General features: G+C 36.0%; 1 long non-coding RNA gene and 1 pseudogene across 2 annotated transcripts in view; one reads left to right on the top strand and one right to left on the bottom strand.

Annotated features, from left to right (window-relative positions):
* LOC106968797 (uncharacterized) overlaps positions 1 to 18,921 on the bottom strand; it is a 231,146-nt gene that overhangs the window by 67,522 nt on the left and 144,703 nt on the right. The gene's annotated exons all lie outside the window — the stretch shown is intronic.
* On the top strand, positions 7,249 to 8,774 carry LOC106969237 (heterogeneous nuclear ribonucleoprotein K-like; annotated as a pseudogene).

The raw sequence follows: 18,921 nt of genomic DNA, 5'->3' as shown, positions 1-18,921 counted from the left end.
TTGGCAAGCCAAAAGGAGTGGTATGATATACTCAACGTGATGACTAGGAAAAATATGCAGTGAAGAATATTCTATCAAGCAAGGCTATCACTCAGAATAGGAGGAGAGATAAAAAGTTTCCCAGACAAACAAAAACCAAAGGAATTCATGACCTCTAAACCAGTTCTGCAAGAAATATTAAAGGGGGACACTTTGAGTGGGAAAGACCAAAAGCAACAAAAACTAGGAAAGAACTGAGTAAGTCTCCAGAAACAACAACAAAACAAGTAAAAAAAAAGGCACTAAATACATATCAATAATCACTTTGAATGTAAATGGATTAAATGCTCCAATCAAAATATAGTGGGTGTCAGAATAGATTAAAAAAAAAAAAACAAGACCCATCAATATACGGCCTAGAGATCAAAAGACACTTGCAGATTGAAAATGAGAGGATGGAGAAACATTTATCATACAAATGGATGTCAAAAGAAAGCCACAGTAGCAATGCTTTTATTAGACAAACTAGATTTTAAACCAAAGACTGTAACAAGAGATGAAGAAGGGCACTACATCATAATAAAGGGGACTATCCAACAAGAAGATCTAACAATTGTAAATATTTATGCTACCTACTTGGGAGCACCCAAATTATAAAACAATAAAAAACAAACATAAAGGAACTCATTAACAATAATAATAGTAAGGGACTTTAATATCCTACTTATAGCAATGGACAGATCACCTAAGAGAAAATCAACAAGGAAACAATGGCTTTGAATGACACACTGTACTGGATGGACTTAAACAGATATATTCAAAACATTTCATCCTAAGGCAGCAGAATGCACATTCTTTTTGAGTACACATGAAACATTCTCCAGAAGAGATCACATACTAGGTCACAAATCAGGCTTCAATAAGTGCAACAAGACTGAAATCATACCATGCATATTTTCTGACCATAATGCTATTAAACTTGAAGTTAATCACAAGAAAAAAGTTGGAAAGACCACAAACACATGGAGGTTAAAAAACATCCTGCTTGGGGCGCCTGAGTGGCTCAGGGGATTGGGTGTCTGACTTTAGCTCAGTTCATGATCTCGCCATTCCTGAGTTCAAGCCACACATCATGCTCTGTGCTGACAGCTAGGAGCCTGTTTCAAATACTGTCTCCCTCTCTCTCTGCCCCTCCCCCACTAGCACTTTGTCTCTATCAAAAATAAACATTAAAAAACAAACAAACAAACAAACAAAGCTGCAGTGATCAAGACTGTATGGTACTGGCACAAAAACAGACACATAGATCAATGGAACAGAATAAAAGACCCAGAAATGGACCTACAAATGTATGGCCAACTAACCTTTGACAAAGCAGGAAAGACTATCCAATGGCAAAAAGACAGTCTCTTCAACAAATGTTGAGAAAACTGGACAGCAACATGCAAAAAAACCAAACTGGACCACTTTCTTACACCATACACTATAATAAACTCAAAACGGATAGAAGACCTAAAAATAAGATATGCAACCATCAAAATCCTAGAAGAGAACTCAGGCAGTAACCTCCCTAACATCAGCTGTATCAAGTTCTTATTAGACAGGTCTCCTGAGGCAAAGGAAACAAAAGCAAAAATAAACTATTGGGACTTCAAGATAAAAAGCTTCTGCACAGTAAAAGAAACAATAATTAAAGTAAAAGGCAGCCTACAGAATGGGAGAAGATACTTGCAAATGGCATTTCCAATAAAGGGTTAGTATCCAAAATCTATAAATAATTTACCAAACTCAACATCCAAAAAACAAATAATCCAGTTAAAAACTGGGCAGAAGACATGAATAGACATTTTTCCAAAAAAGATATCCAGATGGCTAACAGACACATGAAAGGATGCTCAACATCACTCGTCATCAGGGAAATACAAATAAAAACTATAATGAGATATCACCCCACACCTGTCAGAATTGTTGAAATTAACAACAAAGGAAACAACAGTTGTTGGTGAGGATGTGGAGAAAGGGAAAACTTCTTACACTGTTAGAAGGAATGCAAACTGGTGCAGCCACTCTGGAAAACAGCATGGAGGTCCCTCAAAAAGCTAAAATAGAACTACCCCATGATCCTGCAATTGCACTACTAGGTATTTACCCAAAGGATATAAAAATACTAATTCAAAGGAGCACATGCACCCCAATGTTTATAGCAGCATTATCAACAGCAGCCAAAGTATGGAAAGAGCCCAAATGTCCATCAGCTGATGAAGGGATAAAGAAGAGGTGGTATACACGTACAATGGAATATTATTCGGCCATAAAAAAAAAAGAATGAATTCTTACCATTTCCAAAGACATGAATGGAGCTAGAGAGTATTATGCTAAGCACATTAAATTATCAGAGAAAGACAAATACCATATGATTTTACTCAGATGTGGAATTTAAGAAACAAAACAAATGAACATTGGGGGGAAAGAGGAAAACCATAAAAAAGACTCTTAGCTACAGAGAACTAACTGAGGGTTGCTGGAGGAAAATGGATGATGGAGGATGGATTAAATGGGTGATGGGTGTATGGAGGACACTTGTGATAAGCATTGGGTGTGTATGTAAGTGATGAATCGCTAAATTCTACACCTGAAACTAATATCACACTAAATGTTAATTAACTGGAATTTAATAAAAACTTGAAAATGAAAAAATCTTATACTGCTTTTATTAGAATTTATTTCATAGATTAACTTTACAGCTACAAAGAAATCATTGTAACTGAAATAGAATATTTTAATGTTAATTTTTTCTACAATACATTATATTACTTTGGGAATGTAATATTTGTAGCTGAGTACTTGAGTTCTATTTCTATCTGTAAGGGTTGATTAGACAAAGCTTATAATTTCCTAACACTACACTATCCTAGATTGCTAGGTAAAGCAATCATTAACTAGTTAGTTCTAGTTATTAATGTCTGACCTGTAGACTGATTTAATAAATGTCATAACATAATGGTTAATTTTATGTGTCAACCTGAATGAGCCACAGGGTTCCCAGATATTTGGCCAAACATTATTCCAGGTGTTTCTATGAGCATATTGAATGAGATTAACTTCAGCAGATTTTGTAGATTGTTCTCCCTAAAGTATGGGCCCTCATCCAGTCAGATGAAAGCCTAAATAGAACAACGGGATTGACTATTCCCTAAGGAAGATAGGTGGTTTTTTTTTTTTTGCTTGTTTGACTGCCTTCTCTCTGGGACATGGGCTTCTTCCAGCCTTCAAACTCAATCTGAAATATCATATCAGCTCTTTCTGGGTTGCAAGCCTGCTGGCCTTCAGACATCATCAACTCTCCTTGTTATTGTGCCTTTGAACTTAAAATGGAGCCACACCATCAACTCTTTTGCATTTCCATTTTGCAGACTAATCCTACAAATCTTGGGACTTGCCAGCCCCATAACTGTGTGAGCCAACTCCTTGTCATATATCATAATATATTGTATATATTATTATAATGGTGCATATAGGGGTGCCTAGATGGCTCAGACAGTTGAGTGTCCAGCTCTTGGTTTTGGCTCAGGTCATGACCTCAGAGTTTATGGATTTGAGCCCCACACTAGGCTCCCTGCTGACAGCACCGAGTCTGTTGAGATTCTTTCTCTTTCCCCTTCTCTCTGCCCCTCCCCTGCACATGCTCTCAATCTCTCTTTCAAAATAAAAATAAACTCTAAAAAATGGCATATATATATATGAAATTGGCTCATACAATACACCATACACAGACACACACACACACACACACACACACACACACACCGTTGCTTCTGTTTCTCTATTTCTGCTTCTGTTTCTCTGGAGAACCCTGACTAATACATATAGATACTCCAGCCCATGTCCTCTTCACCTCACCTCTGACTGCAGTCTCAGCTAGGGAAAACAATACCAGAGAGACCTTTGATTCATTTTGTGCTGACAGTGTCTACAGCAGGTATACCCTTTTCCCTCAATGTGTGGATAATACAGGCACTTTCTCTGGTCATGGCACTTGAGACATGGAAGTATCAGAAAGTTAAGAACATTGCAGATATAACCAGCTAATTGAAGATAAGAGCTGATGGAAAAATGCATTCACCTCTGGTTTGGAAGGCATTCTGTGTGTTTCCATGGAGGTCCTAGTACTGCCAAGCCTCCATTGCTTGTAGCAGTGACATGATTAACACAGCCTGATATTGGCTTGTGCTCCTTCTCATCCTCATTCTTTTGGCTTTTTCACTTCTGCTCCCTAGAATTACCTTCCAAATAAACTATCTGTATACAGGTCTTTATCTCATGTTCTGTTTCCAGTGAAACTCAGTCTAAAACAACCAGCTTTAATTTGGAATGCTATAACAAACGGTGAGATGTTAAAATGATTCACCCTAAGTGTTCTAGTGACATCAGTAAAAAGAACAAGTATGGACGTCTGAAAAGTCTCTTTTCCATAAAAGCAATAAAAATACTGGCAAAAAAAATGTCAGATTTAGCTTTTTGCAATGCTGAAAATAACCAAAGGCTTGCAGCAATCTGAGGAGTGCTTATTAAAAAATGAAAAGTAGAAGAAAAACAGCTGAATTGGTAAGAGCAGTGAGCTTTTGACATTTTAACTTGCTTTATCCTCATTCCTTCCTCTGTAGATCCATGATAGTCTTAAAAATCCAAAGCCTGCATTTATCATGACAATCATCAGCCTAACCGCCACTAGAAGGAGCAAAATATTATTGGAATGCTTTCAAAGCTCCATTCCTAGACAACCAAGAGTTCTATATTTTAATAGATTTATCATTCAAAAATGTAGGAGAAATTAACACATTCCCAGATAAACAAAATATTTTTAAAAGACAATATAAATTTATCTTTTATTTATAACTCTAGTTTCCTCCTATATGATTTAAAAGTACAAAGCAATGATTATATATCTCTATCCCTGACCATATATTTATGAAGATGAAATTTGTAGGAAAATAACAGCACAAAGAAAGGAGAGGGAATGGAGTCACAAGGAGAAAATGTTTTATACCATTTGAATTAAATTGGTGTTAATCTGAATTAGACTATAATAAATGAAGATGTTAATGGTATTCCCTAGTTACTGGAAAAAAAAGAAATCTCAAATATAGTAAAATATAAACAAGGATATTTCAATGGTACAGCAGAAAATATCTACTTAATACAAAATAAGGTAGTCATGGAGAAAGAGAGGAACTAATAAAACCAAAAACATGTAAAACAAATAGCAAAATGGCAAATGTAATCTAATAATTACATTAAAGATAAGTGGATTAAATTCTCCAATTAAAATGCAGAAGCTGACAGAATGAACTTTTAAAAAATAATTCAACTAGATGCTTTCTGTACATTCAGATTTACAAACACAAATAAGTTGAAAATGAAAAGATAGAAAAAGATACAGCATGCAAGCAATAAGAATGGCTATACTAATTTCAAAAAAATAGACTTTAACGCAAAAGTTGTTACTAGACACAAAGAAGGACATGTTATAATGAAAAAGTGTCAATGCATCAAGAAGTACACCTATTATAATCATCCATGCACCTAACAAGTACATGAAGCAAAAACTGGTAGAATGGAGACTATAATACCCTACTTTCAACAGTGGATAGAACAACTAGATGGAAGATCAAGCAGGAAATATAAGACTTGAAAAGAATTTAAACCAATTATACCTAACAGACAGCTTACAACACTACACAAAAACCCCAAGATCAAGTGTCCATGAAACATTCTACAGGACACGTCATATGTTAAGACATAAAACAAGCTTCAGTAAATTTAAAAGGATTAAATGAAACAAAGTATACTCTGATAGCATGAAATGAAATGAGAACTCAGTAACAGAAGGAAATTTGGGAAATCCATAAATATGTGGAAATTAACATGCTCCTATAATAATTAAGGTGTCAAAGCAGAAATCACAAGAGAAATTAGAAAATACCTGGAGATTAATAAAAATGAAAACACGTTTTTAAAAAATGAAAATATATATCAAATTATTTATGCTATGACTAAGATAAAGCTGTGAATATAAAAACATTCATGGCTCTACACACCTCTATTAATAAAAAAGAAAAATCTCAAATTAATCACCAAATCTTCCACTGTTAGAAACTAGAAAAAGAGCAAACTAAGCCCAAAGCAAAAATTTTAAACGATAATGAAGATTAGAGAGGAAAATAAGGGAGAATAGAAAAACATAAAATAAGAGAATCAACAAAACTTAAAGACGGTTCTTTGAAATTTTTTTTAATGACAGCTCTGTAGCTAGACTGACCAAGAAAAAAATAGAAGTTTTAAATTACAAAAATCAGGAATAAAAGATAAAATTACCAAAACTTAATCAAGAAGCAATGGAAAATCTTAATATACCTATGACAAGAGACTGAATTAGTAATCAAAAAACTTCTCACCAATAAAAATCTCAGGATGAGAGATCTTCATTGGCAATTCTACGAAATGTTTAAAGAAAAAATAACTAATAACCAATCTTTAACACATTTTTCCATAAAAATGAAAATAAAAAATATAAGTGGAGAGAACACTTCTCAATTCATTCCATCAGCCCAGAATTATCCTATACAAAGAGGTTATAAGCACCAGAGTCCTCAACAAAATACTAGCAAATCAAATCTGGCAACTTATAAAAAGGATTAAACAATACCATCAAGTAGGATTTATTTGAGAAATGCAAAGATGCATTCAATGTATGAAAATTAATATACTACACCATAGAAGTAGATTAAGGGACCAAAAAATGATCACTTCAGGAAAAGCATTTGACGTATCTAACACCTGTCAGGATAAAAACACTCAAGATTCTAGGATTAAAATAGAAACTCTTCAACCATTACATACAAAAAGAAAACAATCCACAGGTAACATAACACTCCACAGTGAAAAAGTGAACACTTTCTCCTAAGATCACAAATAAGACAAGGAATCCACTTAAGCACTTCTAGTCAACATTGAATGAAAGTTCTAACTAAGGCAATTAGGCATGAAAACTAAATAAAAGGCATTGAGAAAGAACAAGAAGACTCTGTCTAGCTGTGACCAGCTGAGTGCAGCACAGCAGCCCAGGGGCCTAGGGATGTTGGTCTGGGGTGGCGGGGCACGGGGAGTGACTGCAGCACTAGGCTGTCAGCTGGTCCTGCCCAGAAGAGTTCAGCTCTGCTCTACAAGGATATATAATACCTGATTGTTTTGTCCATTTATTATAAGAAAATGGAAACTGACCAGCCAGAGGAAACCTTCCCTGACACCATAACCAATGCTGAATTTGGTAAACACCACACAGAAGATACGGAAGAGGAACAAGACTTTAGAAAATCTAGAAACACTGGTAAGATGGTTGGTTGACTTACACATTCTACTACACAGCAAGAATGCTGGGGTAGTGATTGGGAAGGAGCCAAGAATATTAAGTTTCCCCATACAGACCACAATTCCAGTGTTTTAGTCCCAGATGGAAGTGGCCTGAGCATATAGTGACTATCAGTGCTGATACTGAAACAATTGGAGAAATTCTGAAGAATTTCTACCTTAGAGGAGGGCCTACAGTTGCCATCACCCACAGCAACCAATCAGCTCCCACTAGAATCTGATACTGTGGAATGCTTAAAATACCAACACTATAAAGGAAGCAACTTTGACTTCGAGTTGCAACTTGATTCATCAGAGACTGGCAGGAGGAATTACTGGGGTTAAAGGTGCTAAAATCAAAGAACATTGAAGGAACACACACAACAGTCAGGCTTTTCTAGGACTCCTGTCTTCATTCCACTGACAGAGTTGTTCTCATTGGAGAAAAACTTCATAGGACTGAACAGTGCATCAAGATCATCCATCATCTTATAACAGAGTCACCCATCAAAGGACATGCACAGCTTAACGATCCCAATTTTTATGATGAAACCTAGGATGGTTTTACAATTTTTGCTGACTGCCATAGACGTCCTGTGGGATTTCCCATGCAGGGGAAAGGCAGTTTTGACAGAATGTTCCTGGTCAGGGTTGGTGTCCTATGCCTCCATCTAGAAGAGATTATGATGATGTCATCCCTCATCAAGGACCTCCTCAGTCTCTTCCTGAATGAGGTAGCCAGGGTTGAAGCAGAGCTCAGAATCTTCCTCTTCCTCCACTATCACCACCTAAAAGAGGAGATCTAATGGCCTAGGAGGACCTGGAGACCACTAATGGGAATGTTGGTTTCAGTGCTGATGAAACTTAGAACTCTGTTGCATTGAGCCCATCAGAATGAAAGGTGGTTTATGAACCACAGGGTGGCTCTGGATAGGATTATTCCTATGTAGGGGTTGTGGCTCATATGGTTATCTTGGTGGACCTATTGTTACTACGCAAGTAACTATTCCCAAAGATTTGGCTGGATCTATTATTGGCAAAGGCGGTCAGAGGATTAAACAAATCGTTGTCAGACAGGAGCTTCGATCAAAATTGAAGAAACTTTAGAAGGATCTGAAGATCACACCATTACAATTACAGGAACACAGGACCTGATACAAAATGCACAGTATTGGCAGAACAGTGTGAAATAGTGTGCAGATATGGAAGGATTCTGATGCAAAATATTTTTTCTTTTTTTATAGTGTGAAGCAGGATTCTAGAAAGTTCTTCTACAACTAGTGAAGAACTAGAGGAATCCTACATCCTACATTTTTTTCTATTTGTTTCTGTTTAAAAAGCCACCATTACTCTCCTTCATAGGTGTTCTGCGTTCGAGGTGCCGTAAAATCTTTGCTGTTCACCAGAAGAAATCTTTTAGTTTCTTAAAAAAAGGAAGGAGGCTGGGGAAGGGTGTGCAAAAATTAACATTAAAATTTTGAAATAGCAGCACAGTGAATGAATTTTAATTTTTTCTCATTGTTGGTGGTTCTAAAGAAAAAAAAACCCATGTAATTATTGTGAACACTTTGCTTTGTGGTCATTGTAACATTTTGGGGAGTGAAACAGGGAGGAAAAGTAACAATAGTCCATATGTCCCTGGCATCTATTCACAGCAGTGTGCAGAATGTAATTCTCTTTTGTAAGAAATGTTCTGATTTTTTAAATAAATTTAGTGAACCTATTTTTGGTGTTCATTTTTTTAAGACTGTCATTTTTCAAATGGCTGGATTCCCCAACCCACCCCAAACTAAACACTAAGTTTTGAAACTAAACACTCTGTTTGATATAAATAAATACATTCTCTTCAACATAAGCATATCTTGGCAAATTTGTTTCTGGTGACTTCTTGATGATTTGAAAGTCCATTGCTTATGGGGCACCTGGGGGCTCAGTTGGTTAAGCATCTGACTTTAGTTCAGGTCATGATCTCATGGCTTGTGAGTTCAAGCCCCATGTCAGGCTCTATGCTGACGGCTCAGAGCCTGGAGCCTGCTTCAGATTCTGTCTCCATCTCTCTGCCCCTCTCCCGCTCTCACACTGTCTCTCTCTCAAATATAAATAAACATTTAAAAATTATTTGAAAAAAATTCGTTGCTTGAGAAGTAATTTTGTCATATACATTCATGCTTATAGTAAGCTGGGGACACTGTTTTTGTTTTTGCAAATGCTTGTCCCTGCCCTGCAGCAGCTTTCGATGCTACTAACTGTGAAGGAGAACCAAAGTGAAGAGCAACTCCACAAATTCAGTAAAGGTATAGATATTTGCCAGAAGCCTAATGGCAGCAAGTTTTATTAATCAGAATAATACTTGGTTATGGAAGTGATTGATGCTAAATAAATGATTTTTGTTAGATAATTTTCTCACCTATAGTCAAACTGTCAGCCTGCTAGTGTCTTTAAAACTTTGTAATATATATATTTTTTTCCCATTGTATTCAAATTGAAGTAAAAAGATGTGTCATTTCTTTGTGGTATATTGGATTTTATAGGAAATGTTTGTGAACAATTCAAAAAAAATGATGAAAAAAGTTCCTGCAGATGTTTGGTGTAGTATCTTAGCATTTGCATCGATAGTTAAAAGCTCACTACCAAATAAATAAAACTCCCATAATGCTAGATTTGATGTGTGCCCAGTTTGAACATGGTATGATTGACTACCTGTAAAATTTATTCTAACATTCCTCTTGTGAGGAAACATAGTAATCTTAAATGATACAGAAAAAAAAGAGTGGACAAAAAGATAAGCTATATCTGCAGATGATATGACCCTGCATACAGAAAAAAATAATAGATCCACTAAAAATCGGCTAGAGGTAAGAATTTCAGCAATGTTTCAGGATACAAAGTCAGTATACCACAATCAACTGTATTTCTATATGCTAGAAATAAAGAATTTGAAAATTAAATTATGAAAACAATGCCATTTAGCATAGTATAAAAAAACCCTTAGGAATAAACTTAAAAAGTCCTTGATAGGAACTAAAAACTATAAAACACTGTGGAAAAAATTAAACAAGACCTAAATATATATGTGGAAGTATGTATTACGACTATGTCACTCCCCAAATAGATCTAAAGATTCAATACAATCTCTATCAAATTCCCAGCTGATTTTTTTTCTTTACAGAAACTGAGAAGCTGATCCTAAAGTTCATATGGAAATGCAAGGGATCCAGTACATGAGAGGGAAGATAAATTAGACTTCATCAAATTTTAAAGCTTTTATGCATGAAAAGACATGGCAATCCATTGAATAGGAGAAAATAATTGCAAACCACATATCTGGATTCAGTATCCAAAATACATAGAGAACTCTTTCAACCCAACCATAAATTGACAATATAATTTAAAAATGGGCAAAGGACTTGAATAAAACTTTCTCCAAAAAAACACATTATAAATAGCCAATATGCCCATGAAAAGATGATCAACATCATCAGTCATTAGAAACATACAAATAAAAAACACAACAAGAGACCACTTCATATATACTAGAACATCTATTATCAAAAATCAAGTGTGGAATAAGATGTAGGGAAATTGAACCCCTCATACATTGCTGGTAGGAATGTAAAATGGTATAGCCAGGTTGAGAAACAGTTTGAGAGTTCCTCAAAAAGCTGAACATATAGTTCCCACATGACCAAACAATTCTACTTCTAGGTAAATACCCAAGATAAATGGAAACATATGCCCACACAAAAACTTGTACACGTATGTCTCTAATAGCCAATAGGTGGAAACAATCCTATTGTCTAACAATACATGAATAAACAAAATGTGATATATCTGTATAATGGAGTATTATTTAGCCATAAAAAAGAATCAAGGACTGGAGCACCTGGGTGTCTCAGTTGGTTAAGCATCCGACTTCGGCTCAGGTCATGATCTCACAGCTCATGAGTTCGAGCCCTGTGTCAGGCTCTGTGCTGACAGCTCAGAGCCTGGAGCCTGCTTCAGATTCTGTGTATCCCTCTCTCTCTGTCCCTCCCCCACTCACACTCTGTCTCTCACTCTCTCTCAGAAATAAAAAATAAACATAAAAAAAGAATTAGTTACTTATTCTTACTACAACATGGAAGAACATTGAAATCATTATGTTATGTGAAAGAAGCAGACACAAAAGGCCACATATGATTCCATCTGTATGAAATGTCCAAAATAGGGGTGACTGGGTGGCTCTGTCAGTTAAGCATCCAACTCTTGATTTTGGTTCAGTCATGATCTCACGGTCATGAGATGAAGCCCTGAATCAGGCTCCATGCTGAGCATGGAGACTGCTTAAGATTCTCTCTTCTTCTCCCTCTGCCCCTCCCTTGCTTGTGCTTTCTCTCAAAAAATAAAATGTCCAAAATAGTCACATTCATAAAAACAGAAGGCAGATTACCAGTTGCCAGTGCGGGGGCTGGAATGGGAGGAGAATGACTACTGATGGCATCATGAAAACATCCTGGATTTAGACAATGGTGATGTTTATACAACTTTGTGAATAATACTGAGAACCACGAAGTTGTATACTTTAAAAGGGTAAATTTTATGGTGTGTGATTTTTACCTAAATAAAAGAAATTACAGGCAAAAATTAGGCTTTGTTGATACACAAACCACTGTGCACTCTACTGATTTGTCTGGGTTATCCAGTGGGCTCTCTGACCCAATATGTAGTTGCCCAAATTGCATACATTTCCTCAGTACAAGTTTACTCTTCTGCCTTCATAATTAGACACTTGATATGTTTTGAAAAATCAAGAATGATTCACTAAACATCCTTGAAATTAGTAAGTGAAGCTTCTGCTAGCTCTTTGCAAACCGGGTATCTGCCAGCTCTTGACAGTCCATGCCAATGTTCAAGGGTTTACAGTATCTTCCTGCATGTGTACGTGCACAATTTCTTTCTCCAAAGGTCTTTCAGCTATTTTCAGAGAACTGAGCATGTTTCCAAATACCTAAGCCCTGTGATGTCCCTTAGAATCACCACCACACCTGCCCCTCCACATACTCCTTTCTCAGGGCTCCTGTATTCACTGTTGCCTCTGCCTGGAATGCTCTTCCCAAAGATACCCACAAGGCTTGCTACCTCCTTCCAACTGCTCAACTCCCAATCTCCTCTTTTTATGACCATCCCTTTTAAAAACAGAAACCCCATTATATTCTGTCCCCTTTTGGTTTCATTGTACTTTCCTAGCTTTTATCTAACTGACTTAGAACACATATTCACACACCTACTTTTTCGTTTGTTAACTGTAAGTGATACACCGCAAAGTCCTAGTGTTTAGTCTCAGCATCTACAACTGTGCCTGGCGTATAACGGATGCTCAAAAAATACTTGTTGAGGGGCACCTGGGGGGCTCAGTTGGTTAAGCCTCGAATTCAGCTCAGGTCATGACCTCATGGTTCGTGGGTTTGAGCCCCACTCAGGCTCTGTGCTGACAGCTCAGAGCCTGGAGCCTGCATTGGATTCTGTGTCTCCCTTTCTCTCTCTGCCCCTCCCCTGCTTGAGCTCGCTTGCTCCCTCTCTCTCTCTCTCTCTCAAAAAATAAATAATAAACATTTTAAAACATAAAAAAAATTGTGGAATGAATAACTGAAAATCTATCTTAAAACAATCTTCAAAATAATTCTTATTACTTATCCATTGATATATTAAGAATTCTGTAGACAGACTTCCTTATCCTCCTGAAAAGGCATAAAACTGGTAATTACTTTTAGACTTCCTGTCTTTCAAACCTGAGCCCTTCCCTCCTTTAAAAGAAGAGTTTGGGAGTTTTTGCCTCTCTAACAATAACTTTCCTAATCAAATGGTTAAGGGAAAAAAACTTAATAAAGCAACCCCAAGATTTCTAATATAATGTTCCCTATATACATTTATTGAAAAAGCACCAAACATAAACACAAAACTTGATAAGCTAGGACAGTGTGTCTTTGGAGAAAATAGCATTTTCTGTAATCTTTCCCAGCATGTGTGTGAAAGATTAGAAAAGCAAACTACTAGTTTGGCTGACCACATGACAATATTCCTAAAAGTGCATCTCCAGAAAAGGGGAGACAGGCTTTCCTAAAAGAAACATGAGCATTTTAAGCTAATATTTTGAGCATGGATCTCCCTGTATAAGATGAATTCCCAGGGAATTGAATACAAACACATACATTAAGGGAAGCAGAGTAAAATGCACCATTGTATATATAGATTTCCAATCAGCAGAGAGGAATCTCTTATCTCTCAGCAGGAAATGTGTGAGATGAATTTCTCACTTAGCCAATTAATTTACACTTTAGTCACCAGTGCTGGAAGGTAGTTTGGCCGACTTAGTGGTCTAAAGCTAAAATGAGTAATAATAATTCACATTTATAAAGGGCTTCAGAATATTAATTATTTAATCCACATTATATTGCTGCATGATAATTCAGAATTATTGCTTGTGCTTTTTAGGCTGGAGAAACTGATCTAAATCAATTAAAATCCATGCTAAAAGCAGAGTTCCTGGCCTTCAAGTTGGTGCTCAGTCCATTTTGCCTTGCCACTCGGCCCTTTGGACTCTGTGATGGGTTAATTAACCTCTCTTGCTTTGAATTTGTCCATAAAATGGTGATAATAAGACTAACCTTACAGTAGTATATTGCGCAAATTAATTGATTTTTGGAAAGCACTTCCAGATCTATGGAAGGAAAGTATTAGTTGTAAATATCTCAATTGATTTTAAATGATAAATGATCATTTTTCATATCATTTATCAACAGCAACAGTGACAGAGATATTGAATAATATATAAAATGATGAAAAATTCTTTCCATCACTCAAAGAAAGGGTGCTTGAAACTCCCACCTCCATTCAACCAGCCATGAGTCATTCACTGGAAGAGAGGCTATGATTCATTCTTTCCACAACTACCCAGGCTAACGTGCATTTCCCAGTACAATGAGAATATTGTCTGTTCCTGACAATGTGATATCTCATTTATGGTTGTATTTTAAATATGTATACAGTATCTCAACTTCCTACACACTTCCATGCAGTTTGGAGTATAAGTTGTCTGAGAAAAGGACACAATTTACTTGATTTATATTTTACAGTGCCCTGACCAGAACTACAAAACATTTGTTTTAGCACTAATACCTTAAGTGTTACTATAAACTTGTTTATTTATAAACAAACATTACATGGTTTCAATGAAAATGCTATCAACATTGCAGATCTCAAAGAAGAATTATTTCATTTGTTTCTATTTTCTTAAACAAGTTTTTCTACATAATACTTCAATAAAAAGTGTTGAACTTGATTCTGGAAAAAAAAATACAACTAAGTTATTTCATCTTAAAACTACAAATAAATAAGTACTTCTTTTATTTCAGACATGACCCAAAGTTGAAGCTCAGAAGCCGTATAACCTAGAATTATATGGTGATAAAATGTTGGTGTTTAGTACAAGAAATGAAATACTAAACCTTAAAATGTATCTAACAGATGGTTTGTAGCTACCTTCAATCAAAACTTGATACCCATTGATTTTATTTCCCCAAAACAGGAAGACCAGTTACCCTCTTAGTGATCTCTCTAATGTACAACTCTACACCCAACACCCAGTCTCCACATTTCTCCCAGTCACAAGTATAGGGTTATGACAGCAAAATCTTTAATAAGGTACAAATTCCATTCAAATTCTGGCTTGGAAAGGAAAAAGCCTAATTGGAATGTGCCAAACAGATTCTACCTGTCCGTTAGCGTAGCCTCATAATACCAGTGCATCCTCTGTTGAAAACAAACCCTAAAATCTAAGGTCAACGAGGGTATCCCAAGTTTTGATATCTATGAGGATCCCATTTAATCTATTCATATCTCCTTACCGTAATCCTGATTACAGAGGTGTGTGTGTGTGTGTGTGTGTCTCCTATCTCAACCTACTTAGCAAACACACATCAACCTATCTGAAAAACAACAGAAATGCCCTGATTTTTAAGCTATACTGTTTCATTTCTTACATGCATTTACAAATTTTATTGCTACCTTATTTTATACACTAAGATAAAACTACTTATCCATTAAAGCTTTCATAAATGGTTAAACATCATTTATATGTGCTTTTTGACATCACCTTTAAGCAAAGGAACTTTCCTATTCAGAGTCTTATTCAGAGTCAAGAATCAAGGAGATTAACGCAACAAATACAAATAATGGATGTAAATGAAGATTATTCTCAATTACCAACTTTGTGACAGTTTGCATAAAATTACTAACTAAAATATTTTCACAGGATTACTCAAAATATCTATTTAACTTAAACTCTTAAGGTTAGGGGCTCCTGGTGACTCAGTTGGTTAAACATACGACTTCAACTCAGGTCACGATCTCACGGTTTGTGAGTCCAAGCCCCACATTGGGCTCTCTGCTGACAGCACAGAGCCTGGAGCTTGCTTCAGATTCTGTGTCTCCCTCTCTCTCTGCCCCTCCCCCACTTGAATTCTATCTCTCAAAAATGAATAAACATTAAGAAAAGTTTTTTAATCTCAAGATAAACACCTACCAGGATGGTTATTATTTAAAGGGGAGGAAGGAGGAATATCATGTTTTGGCCAGGATGTAGAAAAATTAGAACCCTCATGCATTGCTAGTGGAAATAGAAAATGGTACAGACACTGTGAAAATCAATTTGTCAGCTCCTGAAAAAGTTAAACATACAATTATTATATGATTCAACAATTCCAATCTTAGGTATACACTCAAAAGAATTCACAGCAAGGTATCTGATATGTGTGCCCCAATGTTCACAGCAGTATTACTCCCAGCAGCCCAAAAAGTCTCAATGTCCATCTCACTGTCCATGCCAATATCCACTAACAGATGAATGGATAAACAAAATACGGTATATACATACAATGAAATATTATTCAGTCATGAAAGGGAATAAAATTCTGAAATATGGATGAAACCTAAAAACATTATGCTAAGTGAAATAATCACACTAAATGAAATGAGCCAGACATAAAATGGCAGAAATTATGTCATTCCATGTATACGAGGTCTGTAGGACGGCAGAGTCATAGAGACAAAAAGCAAAATGGAGGTCATCAGGGGCTGGGCTAAGGGGGAGTTTATTATTTAATGGGGACAAGGTAAGTTGATCTGCTTAGGAAGATCAAAGGATTCTAGAAATGGATGGTAATGATGGATGCATGACACCGTGAATGTACTTAATGTCACTGAATTGTACACTTAAAAATTCTAAAATAAATTTTGAGTTATGTATATTTTACCACAAAAAAGGGGAAATAAAGAACACCTCAAAGCTGACTAGCAATCTTTTTGGTGTATTTGTTCAGAATTATTTGTTGTCACCTTAACCCATTATGTTTTTCATAGAAATTAGGCGTCTTAGTTAGTCCCCAATACATGTAATATAAATGTGTATGTGTATATAAAATCCAATTTCAGAAGATGGAAAAAGGCATATGTGGCATTCTGATTTATGAGATGAGGGAGTAAACATAAAATTTACCTTTGTAATTTCACTGAAGTTTAGAGCAAAATATCCTTCTTGAGGTTTATTAAACTCTAATCATTTTCTTGAAAGATTAGCAGCAATTATCATTAAGGTTTAAGCATTTAACTGTGACTACTGCAATAAATCTTATTAAAATAACTGAAACATACTTTTTTCGCATGTGGCAACCTGTCTCTGAATCACAACCATCTGTAAGTGGTGATTGCCTGGTGCACACAGATGGGAGGAAAACAAGGATCAGGCTATACCATTCTTTCCTCATTGCTTGGTACCAAACAAACTGAAATCTGAGTCAGACTATTTGCATTTGAAAGATTATATGATCGCTGTAATTAACAAATACTTGCTAGCTTCCTGATATAAAAATGTGTGATAGGTACCCGATTGAAAATAATGCTTGAACTGTACAGCCTCTCTTTCTAATCTCTGACAGCCTATAAAAAAAATCAGACGTTAACAATAGAGGAGCAGGTTTCAAGTTTTTATAGCACACAATTCCTTTACAGATTTAAAATGACAGAAGAAGGGAACAGCATAATTTATTCTTTCTGGCTTGCGGCACAGAATCATGAAGGCTCTTGGTCCATAACTTCAGGGCTGCACTAAATTCCTGTCAGCCTAAATCAGTTACAAAGGTGAGCATCTGCCCTGCCTTGCTTTTCCTTCAAGGCAGGAAGAGACAGACCCATGTTATCACAAAGCCCAAATCATTAAGTAAGAAGAAAGGAAGCCAAAAATCAACAAGTTTAATGTCTTTCTATGTGTCTTTCTATGTGTCATTTTGGCTAATAACACTTACCCGTAATATATTAAGAGTCAGAAAAGGCAAAGAGTTTTCAAGGCTGTGTAGTGACACAGAGCACTGAGTTTGGGGTTGAACAAGTCCTGCCTAGGACTGTGAGCTAATTAACCAACATTTACCAAGGCCAAATTACTTAAACTTTTATAGCCTCAGTTTCCCCATCTGTAAATTAGAAGAAACAAGATATTCACACACACACACACACACACACACACACACGGTCCCTGTAAGGTCTGAGCAAGGAAATTTAAAAAGGTGCTTAGCACATTGGCAGGGAAACAATGCTTTTTTTGTGAAATGAATAAATACTATGTCTAGGGGTGATGGTAAGTTACCATAACATCTAATTCTGTCAATGAGGTCTTTTTTGACCTTAACTTCAGATAATTTCTGACTGTGCCAAGAGCCCATTTCATAATTAAAACCATGGGCAGAGATAAAGTCAGATTGCCAGGGCCCAAATCCTGCTTCTTCCACTTAACTGCATGACTTTGGCAAGTTACTTGACTTCTCTGTGCTTTGCATTACATGTCTATAAAGTAGGGACAATAGTACTCCATTCAAAGTTTTGGGGGGAGGATTAAAAGGGTTAATATATTTAATTAGTTTAGAACTGGGCCAGGCATCTATCACTGTCAATAAATATCAATTAGCCTCTATTTATATGTAAGCAGGTCCCTGGGTATATAATGAAGGACAGACGTAGTCCTTGACCTCATAGAGCTTACAGACTACTAGAAAGACAGACACTTTTAGAAAAATACAAAAACACATAACTCCAAGATGAAAGAAAGAAAGAAAGAAAGAAAGAAAGAAAGAAAGAAAGAAAGAAAGAAAGAAAGAAAGAAAGAAAAAGAAAGAGGATCTGAGTATGATTAGGGCATATCTCATAATATTTGAGCTAATTATTTCATGTCAAGTTCTTCATCTGGAAGATCTCAAAAATATTATGTACATGATAGCTATTGTGGGAAATACATAAGCATCATAACGTAAAGACCCTGGTAAAAGGAAAGCCTTGGTGCATGTCAGTTTCTTTCTTCCCTTTTCTCCATGGTATCTGATCATTTAGATTAAGTACTTGCCTTTTTCACTGTTTGTCTGAAGATTATTATTATTATTATTATTATTGCAGGGAAAAGTTTCTTAACCTCAAATGACCTCATTCTTTGAGACGCCAGATGCTGAAGGATAT

The sequence above is a fragment of the Acinonyx jubatus genome, chromosome A1 (assembly GCF_027475565.1).
Source record: "Acinonyx jubatus isolate Ajub_Pintada_27869175 chromosome A1, VMU_Ajub_asm_v1.0, whole genome shotgun sequence".
In the NCBI taxonomy this organism is placed as follows: Eukaryota; Metazoa; Chordata; class Mammalia; order Carnivora; family Felidae; genus Acinonyx; species Acinonyx jubatus.
This window is presented reverse-complemented; position numbering and strand designations above follow the sequence as displayed.